The following is a 14,382-nucleotide window of genomic DNA, read 5'->3' on the forward strand; positions in this document are numbered from 1 at the left end:
TTTATTTGATATTTTTTTAATTTTCATTTATATAATTTCATTTTCTTTTGTTTTTTTATTATATTTTTTTGTTTTTCCTTTTTTCTTTTTATACTTACGTATTTTTTTCTTGTTTTCTTATGTAGACCATTGTGGCGTATTAGGTTCATCCTGTAATGCCACATTGGTCCAAAACTACAATTAAATAAATAAACCATGTGATATACGTTGCTTTTTGTAACGAATGAAAATTATATCTAAATTCACACGTAAGCAGCAATCTTTGTACATCAAAATCTAATCACTTTTTCTTAATCCAAGAATACGAGTTACATTACATTATTTTCGAATGTTATCTTTATGATTTTTACAAGGCTATTCTACATATGTTTCACTACGCTTATTGGTCTGACTCTATTCCTACATTCTTCCGATCGCTTTGAAACTTTGCCATTTTTATTACATACCTCCTTTTAGCTTCACTTACGATTACAATTCAGGAAAAAATTTGCCTCTTATCCGATCGTTTACATACTTTGCCATATTGCTCATTTTGGTCATTAATATAAGTAAATGTGTCCTCCGCCATTACGATGGAGAAAAAAAATCGTTTTAGAGGCGTTTGAAATTTGAATTTCTGAAAAGTGCCTGACGTTTATCCAGTTTTTAGTTTTAAACATAGATGGCGGTAATAAAATATAAATTATTGGTATTTTTATTCAAAATAATAATTTTATATCCAAATTATAGAAGAGGTGTTTTTAAAAACTTTTTTTTTATTTATTCTATTGTTTATTTATTTACGTTTTAAATCGTTACCTTTCTGCTGAAAATAACAATTGCACACCGTCAGTGCTAAAGATGTAAATGATTAACGGATTTAGAAGATATATCGATGCGAAGAATAGTGGGTCGCTTTCAATCGTATTGATTTATTCTGTTCGCACATCTAAACAGTCCATTTCGAGGATTTTAGTACAAAAAAAACGGTTTGACTTGCCATTAATATTAATGCTCGTTCATCAATATGGATGTTTTGGATTATTTATGTGCAACGCATCCATTGCATTAGCAAACTGCTAATGCAATGGACGTAGTCATTGCACGAATGCGATAGTTGTTGTATTGTTTATTATTCGGTGCTTTCTCACATCCTTGAGATTATTTTCTAATCATTTGAATCGAGATTTGACCTAACCTATCCTATAAATCTGGGCTGGTCCGATTTAATACACATTTGTCATTTCGATCCATTTACTATGGAGACATTTGTATAGGAATTGGTGCTGATTTTTTTTATGGTTTTATATGTAGTGGATGACATACACGGCGTAACTCTCAAGTAGGGTAAACATAAATAAATATTACATTCAAAATTCAAGATAAACTTAAGCTGGTGCTACCTTAGTATGCAGTCTACCTTAACATGCGATCAACCTTTGAATCGCAGTTGACTATTTTTTTTATTTGTATCGTAGCAACGACCTGTTTATTATAATTTTTGTTTTTTCCTGCCGCCCCATAATGTTGTCGAAGCATTTCTATCAAAATATCGTCAGTAGCGAAGAAAATACCGACCCTAACAACCTAATCTTAAATTAATAGGACCAACCCCAACTTAACCCAACCTAACCTGACCCTTAAATAAATAGGTGTTGGCTGCTAAGATATGTTTTTTTTTTAAGTTTTATTTCATCAATATTTTCACAAAAAAAAAATATCTTAGCAGCCAACACCTATTTATTTAAGGGTCAGGTTAGTTTAGGTTAAGTTAGGGTTGGCCCTATTCATTTTAGATTAGGTTGTTAATGTCGGTATTATTCAGTCAAACGCGAGAACTGAGTTAGTGAGACCGCATATTAAAGTAAAAACGTTAAGGTAGATCGCATACTAATGTAGATATGTGAAGGCATACTAAATTGTCACCTTTTAGCTTTAAAGCTATGAAATCATAATAATACGTATGATGTCTACTTTTTGATATATTTCATTACCCTGAGACCCGGGATCTGTTTAGTCGGACTTTTTTGGATTGCATGCAGTATTTATAATAAGGGCTATTTTCGAAACGCTTACCAATGATGTGAAGCTCTGAATTCCCTCATAAATAAAATGAATTTGTAATATTTCACAATTAAAAGGAAGTTATGTTTAATGGAATCATTTTAGTAGGTCAAAATAAAGCTTTGAGACTTTGTATTGCTTCATAATCAGTTTGTGCTCTTAACCTCAAAATTTATTTAATGTAATGTTAGGTTAATTATTATTTTATCGGTTGATTACATTTTTTTTGCTTTGTTTATTTAAAAGTTCGTTAAAGTTTTTCGTTATACTTCAAACTGTCAAAGTGAATTTATTATATATGAATAGGGTTGCTATTCGTCCCGATTAATAGGGATTGTCACCGGTTTTAAGCATCGTGTCCCAGTGTCCCGAACGAACCTTTCGAGATGCCCAAAAGTCCCGGTTTTCAACTTTCAAATTTCAACGGGACAATTTGTGGGATGTAATAAAAAGAAGTAGCAAAGTTTTATGAAACATTGATAGATTATTTGAAGCAATGGACAATAAATACCATTAAAAAATATACTGTGTTTTCCTGGATGAGCTTGGAAAAAATACCAGAATGGCAACATATTGAAAAAATAGTTTATATTTAAATACAAAAAATATTATAACAAATGACAATCAATTTGTTGCATTAAAAATATATTAAAAAGAGAATAACAATTTTCAAATTGGAATGGAAAAATAGCTCTAGAAAAATGGGTAGTTATATTTTCTCAAAGTAATATAAATTAAAAATTAAATATAAGTTACATTGTAGCTCAATTGAGCCAAAATTTTGGGGAGAGGAAAAAACTAAATGTTCTAGTATTGTTGAATTTTTCGGGGAGGGGTCCCGGTTTGACTTGGAAGAAATCTGGCAACCCTATATATTAACCATAACCTAAACAAAGCTGGACACTTTAACTCGTATTTTATTACATACAATATTAAACTAAAAGTAAAACTCGTTACCAAACTCGGTTTACTCCCTCAACTATGTATGCATTTTCTGATTATTTCCAAGGGATTTTCAGTGCCCCGGGCCATAACTAAAATTTGCACCCGCCCTCCCTTCATTTTTATTAACACATGCTACGCAATATCGTATATGTATATATAATAGCGCTATTATGTGTGTATGTGTAAGATAACGCTCGCCGTACTATAATAGTCGTTTCGATTCGACATACATATGTAAAAACACTGCCAACAAAATGTATACGAACATAATAACAGATCAACAAAAAACTTCCATATATATACTGTTTGCTACCAATGTTTCCTCTAGGCAAATTAATCTGTGCATTTAGCGCCATCTATTGAAAATTTATTTAATTAATTAATTTTTCTATTGGTGTTTTATATTGTTTGTATATAGGTGGTTTTTACCATTTTTTTTACATACTAAACAATTAAATATAAATATTAAATTAAATAAATTTAAAAAAAATACAACTGCGTGCGGATCGACCGCAGAACCGACACATTTGTTTTAATTATTTTTAATTTAATAACTTAATATGCTATAGCCCATGCGATGATATTTCATCCGGTACAACATTAGTAATTTAATAAAATGCAATATAACTTTAAAAAAAGAACACAAATTAAAATGATGAAATAAATTTTATCAATTACACTCTTCGACAAATGACGACTTTTTTTGGTTCCGAGACGAGATATGACTTTTCTTATAGATCTATGCCAAGTGAACACGAATCTCGTAATAAAAAATGTTAATTGGCTCGACATTCGGAGATATACATATGTATGTGTTTTTTAAATCGCGCGATTTTTCTATATCTTGTTGTTCGGCTGATGTCTCAAAATCTGTCAATTTTATGTTCAAAATGAATATTGTAATCTACATATAATCGGGTATTTTAACCATTTTAAAAATAAATTTTGTAATACGTTTAAGTAATGTTGTGCACACATATAATTGATGTACATATATACCAAAATCATAAATGTGTAAAGACTATATTGTGTTATGTACATATGTACATTTTTGTGAGCCAAATAAAATAAAATAAAAAAACACATCTCCGAATCTCGAGCCAATCAACATTTTTTATTACCAGACTAGCTGAACCCCGGCATGCGTTGCAATGCCATAATAACGCATGCAATTCCCGTTCCCGTTCTCGTTACCGTTCCCATTTGTCGGAAAAACGCAGGTAGCGAACACATTTGAAATTATTGCGTTGCAATGACACTCATTCCCGTTTTTCCCGTTTCCGTTTTTTCCCGATTTTTTTTCACAGTAATCTTCCCGGACATGCACGCGACAAATCCTGAAAGTTTCATCGTAATCGGTTCAGTGGTTTAGCAGCCTATTCGAGACACACACACACATTCATTTATATATATATATACATATATATATATATATATATATATATATATATATATATATATATATATATATATATATATATATATATATATATATATATATATATATACATAGACTAGTGTTATGCCTGTTGATTTCAATGGATGGCTTCGGAAAGGAATTGATACATGAATTAAAATACAGTTACATGTTATATATAAATATAGTGTAAGGTAATTTATAGGCACGTGTTAATGCGCCGTTCACCCATTCGAAATGATGAATGAATGTGTGTGTATGTGTTTACGCTCCCGCGCAGCGCATCTGACACTGACGTCACCCGTTCCAAGTCAGGTCCTCAATATCAGGAGCACACGTCAGACACTCCACCCCACTTCCCCGCGTCTCCTCAGCACGATCGGTCGTGTTCGTGTTTACTGGGCATATATCTATGTAGGTATAAGAAAAGGCATATCACGTCTCTGAACCATTTTTATTTATGAACAGTGTTATTATTCTAGCCCATTTTAAAGGGGAAATTTTGAACATTGTTTTATTGGTTCCACATAACGTCAAAAAAAAAAAATTGTTTAACAAAAATAATATCGGGTTTTGAAACTTCTAGTGTGATACAACTATGAACAGAGTCAGGGTCGATATCAGAAAAAAGCAACAGTGCTTTACTTTAAAAATTGTTCGTGTTTTTAACATTTTTTTCAATTAATTCTAACTTCTTTGTTTTAACTCTCTATTATATTAAACTTTTATCAATTAATCCTAAAACAAGATCCATCCGCACTCACTTACAGCGTTGCTTCTTCAGATCTTTCACTTTTTTGGTTCCGCAAGCGTGTGGGTCACCCTTCACTGGCCAAGTACATACATGCCCAGCACATATCATGACGACTTCGAGGTGTCGATAAAAACGCGGTGTTTATTGCCAAGTGCAAATGATAAACAACGAGGACGTTCCGATTGTTTATCAGTTGTGTCACGCAACAAAGAATGAATACACTTTTACGTCGAATGCAAAAATGCACTCCTTGCATTCCGGTTTGTGCATAACGGCGCGTCGCCATATTGGCAGTCACGTGGCGAACGTGTTCGAATTATTCAAACCGGCCATATTTGTTCCCAAATACATTTTAATATTGCTACACGACCGGGAATCGCGCTATCTACTTTGTAATGGCGCCTCACGTGCTAACTCCATTTGAATGCGACCGCGAACCGGTCAAACAAAGCGAGGAGCATCTCAATACGTTTTGGTTTGAAGTAAAAATTTTATAAAATATAGAGTGAAAAAGAAATAGTTATAGGCGTTTAAGCAATTAAAGTTAGATGACGGTGAAAACGGATATTCACCAAGAAAACGCCGAAGCTAGCGCAGTAGGTGAACAATGCGACCGAACGTTTTGGGCGATCAACGTCAGGCACATCCTCGTCGGAGAATTTTCAAACGCGTCTAATACGATATTTTTTCACCATCGTAATGGCGGATGATACATTTACTTATATTGATGACCAAAGTGAGCAATATGGCAAAGTATGAAAACGATTGGATAAGAGGATTTTTATTTATTCAAATTTTAAGTTAAACATTAAAGAGGTTTGTAAAAATGGCGGTGATCTACTCGCATAAGTTGCGCCCCCCCCACTATTGACTCATTTTCCACTGTATGTGCTAGCGCTACATCAGGCTTGATTTGATTGGAATATTGAGTCAGTCATCTGTTGAAGGTTATATGTAATTTTATGAGTGTCTTATTTGTCAAAATTAAATATGGTTCATAAATTTCCTTATTCAAAATTAAATATGGTTCATACATGTCCTCATTCAAAATTAAATATGGTTTATACATTATAGTTATTACATTTGCTATTGTGGAAGTAGAAATGCAGATTAGGTCCTCAAAATTTAACTATTACAGCTACATTGCATTTTGGGATTGCAAAAATACCGAAATTTCCGATATCGGTATTACCGTAAAAAAGACGATTCCGGTAGTACCAATATTGATTTTTTAGTTAATTAATCTTACAAATAAAACCGAAACGGCTTATGTAATTCGTTTCTGATTGCCTGTCGTCAAAGTCGTTTCTGATTGGCTGGATTGCTCAAAGACGTTTGTGATTGGTCAGTCGTTAAATTATATATATTTTTTCGATTCAAATAAATTAAATAAAAACAAAAAAGTTTTTTTTCATGGTTCGACGGTATTCTCACTAGTAGATTGCATTTCCATTTCAAGTTACTTTTATTATATCCAGTGCCGGTTTTAGAGGGGGGGGGCTAGGTCGGGCGGCGCCTGAGGGCGCCAAATAAGTTAGGGCATCGAACGATGCGCCAAAGGCGCTTTAAAATTTAAAATTAGAGCGCCAAAAGCCATTCAAAATTTTAGATTAGAGTGCCAAAGGCGAAAGTTCTTTTTAAGGGTATTTAGAAAAAAATACCAGAGGGCGTCATCGGGTGTAAGGCCGGCACTGATTATATCTGTGCTAAAACGGAAGAGATCGTCAAAATGGGAACCGGACGAAGCCGGGTAGCACCACTGTTGATAATAATAAAAAATCCCGATAATCCCAGTACCGCTTGCATATTTCACCATGTTTATTAAAAAATACGCTAAAGCCAAACATTAAAATACAGAATATTCGAGTAAAAAACTGAGAAGTAGGTATGGCCCAGGTACATGAGATTATAATTCGGTTATGTTTCGTTTATTTTTTTTTAATTTTAGTTTTTTTTTCAATTTCGAATTGAGGTCATTAAACATTAATCATAAGAGATGCGAAACGAAAGGAGCTTACCATCTACTGAAGAATACTCATTACCCGAGATTGGCTACACGCGGGTGCTCTATTATCAATTTCTTAGAAAGGACATGTTTTTACAATTGTCTTTTGCTCTCTTGCTCTTAACACTGCTGTCAACCCCCCCATAATGTGTTAAAATCATTTCTCTCATCCTTAATGTGTCTAAAATGACACCTTGTGTGAGCGTAGAAGTTCATCTTCATCAATTTTTAAGACCAATATGATGAAAATCATCATATTTGGTAAACAGTTGTTGGAAATTTTTCTGATTTACTGATTTACTATACATATGAGCTTGATTAGTCCGATTTACTATACATATGAGCCGTTTTATTTGAAAATGGCATAATTCCACTTTTCTTCATACGTTTATGCTGCTTTTCCGAGATTCTGGACATATCGAATTAATATAGTGAATTAAGTCAAACAGAAATACTGTTTTTGGAACTGAAAATTGGACTTCTGCCACTTTCAAATATAACAGCTCATATGCACATATGTTTGTCATCTACGATTGGGCCTGGTATATTAGATGCATTTAAACGAATGCCCAAATGAGTGTTTAAAAATCCAACTTTTAGATTTATGTATGATATAATATATGTAAGTTCGTATATTACATACATATATTTAGGTCATCGGGGTGTGCTGGAAAACTCTTCCAGTTTTGCAGAGTCGTCATCGGCCTAATGTCGGTGACAGGTTCGACATATCCCTTTGCCAATTTGACGTGATTGTTTTGACGTTTTGAGCTTGCAAACAGGTTGTGTCAATTGTGGAGGCGAGCGTCAATCATCGGCATGTTAATGTGTGTGTGTGTGTGTGCGTTGTGCAAAAATTACGATACCGTTTCTTTAATGGAGTATACATACATATATACTGGCGATCTCGCGATAATTGCAATGAGCAAACCTTTTGCTGCCACCAAGAAGCGAATTAAATTTAATTGATACTAAGTACACGATATAAATCAAGGAATTTCGATACAAAGACTATTATACGAATGTGGGATACTTTGGATATTTCAAGTATCTACATACATATGTAGGTGTGCAAATGTGTTAGAACTTTCATTCGAGACATTTAATCTTCGTGTCCTCATGTTTGGGGATAGTAATCCTGAACAATTTTGATGATGCTTCTCCAATTGACTCATCAGCATGAATCTAGTCTAGAAGTGTGTTGGGAATTCGCCTTCCATGCCATGAAACTGTCTCCTATATATCTATACATATGTATGCCCGATTTCATCCCCTTTCATAAAAATTGAAGATTTGGGTTCAGGAAAGGTTTGTGTATCTATTCAGGGTATCTTCAATATCAGCTCCAGCATCACATCTCAATGCAGTATAATATACGTCTATTTATTGATTTACAATTATTAATTAGTCTAACCCAACAAGTCAGACCTAAAAACAATTGCTCATCAACATAAGTTTTCAGTGCTTCATAGGTTTTCGACATATCTTTGAAACGTTTTAAGATAAAATAGGTACAGTAGATATCATGTATTAGATCTCCTCTTCCCCTCACATATGTAAAACTTTTGCTTAAAAGTTTATTCATACTAGCGCAGCACGTACCGGCAACTACAAGCAACCAGCTACAGCAGTACGAAATGATTGTATGAATGAAAAAACAATGAATGTATCCATATACAGCAGTACGAAAAGTATCATTTCGTACATTGTATATAGATACATTCATGTCTAACGTGATGAATAGGTAACAGCAAGTAACAGCAGTAGCCGACAAAATCTATTAATACTATACAACAGTAAACGACAATAAAAATTGGCTTTCTTTAATCAATGTAGAAATATTCGCACACGGCGTGACGTCATAGTAACGAGTGCACGCGCATATGAATATTTTCAGAAACTTTATACTGTGACAATATTGACTCGACGATACGACGCAAGCAATATTGCGCCGCATTGTCGCATTCTGTTATATATGTATGTATACATACATACATATGTATATGTAATCCAATTTTGGCTTGTACTCGACCAAAACTTATCTGAACGTGCGTTGCTGTATAGTATGAATATATAGAAAATGTCGTTTACGTGAGGTGCTGTGTATTATGAATATTTTTTTTATTTTTAAATGCTTTTTATTTTTACTAAATTATGTTCACAATACATCTTATATCTATTTTAATAGCTACTGATCTACTGATAATTTTCTATTTTTCAATTTCAATTTAATTTTGTTAGTAATCATAGTATTATATTATTACTAGTGAATAGCCCGATGAAATATCATCGCATGGGTATAAAATTATTATATACCCGTATAAAAAAAAAATCCGGAACCGGAACCGTTATTTTCGTAGACTCTCATAGATAGTTTTCAATTCTTTATTTGTAATAATTTTCAATTCTTAAAGTTAACGCTAACAAAATGTAATATTTTCCGATTATACACAAACGGTCATTGACCTCGTAACGTTGAATATTATTATTACACATAACAAATTACGTGCATATACATATGATGTGTATTTACAACACGTATTATGGGCGAGGATATGGCGTTCGACGCGAGCTCGTGAGGGCCATTGCGTTTGGATCGGAGGGTCCGAGGTTCGATTCCCGGCGCCCGCGGTGAATGAAATCAATTTTTTTTTCGAATATCGTCAAAATATAAATAATTTAAATTATAATTATAATTTAATTGAAAATAAATACATAAAAAATGGTTTAAAACCTCGCTAAATGAAATTATTAAAATTACGTATTTTTATATGGCGAGAAGGAATATTTCAATTAATGTTTTAAAAAAAAGGGCGAAATGAAAAATTGGATTTGGCGTGATGTCCGAGACCATTAGCGCAATTTAGATCCATATTCAGGCTATTTGGGGTGATCGGTTCGAGTCGCGACAAATTCGTCTCGTCGAAAAATGAATTAATCGATTTTTATCGATTCGTTCATTATGTTCGGCGAGAGTTAGGACACACACACACCCACACACACACACACACACACACACACACACACACACACCCACACACACACCCACACACACACAGATTACCGTTTTTATATATTATTATAATGTTAATGTACAGCATAATAGGAAAAATACCTCAAAAACCTATTTACAAGTGTTATGAGTATGGAACTGCTGTTTATTATGACTATACCTTTATTCGTCTTGATACGCTTATCAGTTAAATGATGACAGGAACAGACTAGGATGAAAGCGATGTTTGTGAAATTTATTTTATGGTACTGATTTTTACATGAATCAATACCCATTCTCTTAATATTTGCTCACGTTTTAGAATTGGATTGTAAATGGTCAGCCAATCACCAACTTCCGAATTGGTGAATGGGAAGAATGTTAAATGATGTTAGTGCAACAAACCAATCTGCATATAATAATACGATGATCGACTAAACTATGTTTGTGTAGTTCAAACTTTATGGGTTCTGCTGAGCTTACTTGCAGTTTTTCTGCAGAACTCCTTCAGGTGTTTCACATACTTGGAATTGTCTCGGTAGGAAGTAGCATGTCGAATTACCTGTCTTTCCCTATTAAAACCGGTTTCGGTGCGTTTATATGCTACATACGTCACGCAAAAACCAGCTGCGTTTCGTCCTTACTCCGAAGTGGGACGTCCAGAACTCGTTCCCATTTTCCGGACACCTACCTATGTACATATGTGCAGTCTCTCGTTGGTCACCTGTCGCTTTTGTGATTGTGATGCTAATTTGGCAATTTCAGATTTTTCTCACACTCCGTTAGTTTCGAGCTGAACGGGTGCTTCACATTCGAATTGGTTAGATTATGAATAATGGAGGTGATTGTGTTTCGTTTTTGAATTTTTGACGGATTGATTAAGGTGGATCTGTTTATTTTTTTACTATATTTCTGTTCGTGTCTGATTGGAGTATGTAGTGCAAGGGAATCTGTGAGGTGTGAGGTGTGTTCGACCTCTGTGAAGACCTGTTGTTCATCTCTTGTATGGCGATCACTGATATAACTGGTTGAATCGGCGGTGTGCATGATGGGCAAAGTACGCCATTTTCCTTTCAACCATTGTCAGGTTTTGCTAATGCACTGTTGTGCAATTCAGTTTTTGACATAAACAATAATCGTAGAAAGTTTTGGCGAGCTTTATGAATAGTTTTGAGACTTAAAGTCAAGTTTTTGTCGAGTTGAATCTCGGTGCCCTCAAAAGCTTCCATAAAGAGTTAATAACTATATTTATGTTATTTTATATGTAAATAATAGAAAACTTTAGAATACATTTGATTTTATAACCATAGAATAGAAACACATTGGATTTTATAACCAGATACGGTAAAAAAAATAGTAGCTAAATAAAGTTTCAGCATATTTTGGTTCCGACATTATGATGATCGTCAACCTTAAGCACATTAAGATATTTAAAGGTTGATCTAGATTTTTTGATGGTTGATCCAGAATAAATATCGGTCTTTATTTAATGGTCTTGGGTGTCATTATTCGTAGTGAAGAATTTCTAGAGAACTTTAGGGTTAGCACTCCAACAAAACAGACCAAGAAAAAATAGCTAAATTTTCATATTCTTTCAGAACACCATTGGTTACTTTTTGATATATTTTTGATATATGATAATAGCTTCCCATCTTAATTGCAACTCAATAGATTATCAAAATCAGTAATTAATCAACGGGCAAAATACTAGTTAAATTAAAGCTAAAGGAACTTAGAATTGAAAGACAGTTAACTGAAGTGAATTATGGAAAAATTTCATTTATATATGTACATATGTATGTTACAGTTGAAGTGTATCTTTCAGTTGTAATATATAATACTTTGACTAGTTGGAATATATTTCATCCAACCTGGTGCCAACTACCGTTATAGTTGAACTGTATTTTCAGTTGTAATATATTTTGACTAGTTGGAATATATTTCGTCTAATCCACGTAAGTTGATTCATATGGCGAATTACATTCCAACTGGTCAAAATTTATTACAACTGAAAATACAGTTCAACTTTAAGTTCGTACCAGGTTAGATGGAGAGGTTACGTTTTCGTGAATACGTCACTCGACTAATAATTGATTTGAAAAGTTTTTATTTTGAATTATAAAGCATTCGTAAAAACAACAGAGCTGTCCGCACTCAACTGCTATATTACAACTGGTGCACATCGTTGAAAGTGTATTTGGGCTTGTAGAGATATAATTTAATAGTTGAATTGTATTCGAATGTGAATGGGCTAAAACGCCAGTTGGAATATATTACAACTGAAAATACACTTCGACTGTAACATATACATACAGTGGTGTCACCCCAATTTTGGAACAACGGGTTTCCAATGTTTTTTTCAATTTATATTATATATACATATATATGTATGTATATATGAAAAATAAATTGGAGCCTTTGGCTTTCTTTGGGTATTAACAGAACGACACAATAAAGTTTGAGGAAGGATGATTCCGAGAGCAGACTAAAGACCATAGATATAGAATAAGTTATTCTATATCTATGCTGCCACACATTTAACCGTCAACAGTTAATTTTGGTTGTGCATAACGGAAAAAATGTATTTTCTCTTTATCTGCTACGTAATCGAATGCGACCTTTTCGAAGTTGTAATCGTCGAAAACAATTTTCAATATTTGATTAATTTTTGATAGAAAATATATGAATTTTTAGAATTATAACAACAGGTTTCCGGAAACTTTTGATTTTTAACAACGGGTTTCCGGAAACCCTTGGAAACCTTTACGGTGACACCACTGTATACATACATACATTTGATTTATTGCAGTATTTTAAACATTGCCTTGAACTATAAGATTGTATGATAGCCAGCAGCATAGCTCAGTCGTTAAGCTTCTGCTTAGCGTCGAGAGGCGCCAGGTTCGATCCCATGAGCTGACCTCGATTGAAAAGAATTTTTCTGTAGTGCTGCTGGTCAGACCTGGATATTTGTGACTCGAGGTCGATCGTTTCCTATCAGAGCTTTCCAATTTTCTCTGATTTCATTGTTATAACGGTTCCCGGTAAAATTGGCTAAATATCCTACCTACCTATTATGTCACCACTATTTGAGATTGATTAATGTACAATAAAATTTATGTACGATTTATAGGTGTCTCGTTAATTTGCGAGTTTTTCAGTGTCTCGTAATTCAGCGACTTGTATAATAAAATAAAAATGCTGCAATGTTTGTAATTGGCCAGGAAGGCCTTCCTGGTATTGATCTCCGTCACGTGCCGGAATGTGAAATTACCGAAAACCGAAATATCGGAAGGCAAAGATCGAAAATCGAAAGATCTTAAGTCGAAAGATAAAAAAAAGGGTGCATGGTAAACGGTACATACTCACGTACATAGTCACTTAATTTGCGCGAGCAGGATACAACAGGAACAGGCTTTTCCTCCCGTATTAATGTGCGCGCGTTATCCCTAAAAATAATTTATAATACACCCATATATACTAACCTGAAAAAACTGCATGCCATATATAATATTCCGTTTGTTACAGACATTACTAACAAACTAACCAGTAGATTCTATGACAGAATCACTAATAACCATACTAACACACTTGTGAAGAGTCTCGGTGATTACAACAAAATGTCTATACCCTTCAGGTATAAACACAGATTACCTAAACACAATCTGCTTTAGGTCATCGACTTTAGAGAGTCTTTAATTAATATTATGTATTAGATGTATTATGAACATTTATAAGGATTGTAAATAGGTTTTTGAGCTCTTTTTCCTATTATGCTTTAGATTAACATTAGAATAATATAATACTGTGATTACTAACCAAATTAAATTAAAATTGTAAAATAGAAAATGATCACTAGATCAGTAGCTATTAAAATAGATATAAGATGTATTGTGAACATAATTTCGTAATAATAAAAAGCATTTAAAAATCAAAATCAATGTGCGCGCGCAGAATACGGGAGGAAAAGCCTGTTCCTTTTGTTCCTGTTGTACCCTGCTCGCGCAAATTAAGTGAGTATGTACCGTTTACCATGCACCCTTTTTTTTGATCTTTCGATTTTCGATCTTTGCCTTCCGATATTTGCGTTTTCTGTAATTTAACATTCTGGCTCGTCACGTAGACCCCATCCGTCAACGTTAAAAAACTTTCATTCGACCAATTTGTATTCGACATACTGAGGTTAGGTAATATGAAATTGGACTTTATCTTGATATTCGACTTAG

This window comes from Arctopsyche grandis, chromosome 12 (assembly GCF_051622035.1).
Source record: "Arctopsyche grandis isolate Sample6627 chromosome 12, ASM5162203v2, whole genome shotgun sequence".
NCBI classification, from domain to species: Eukaryota; Metazoa; Arthropoda; class Insecta; order Trichoptera; family Hydropsychidae; genus Arctopsyche; species Arctopsyche grandis.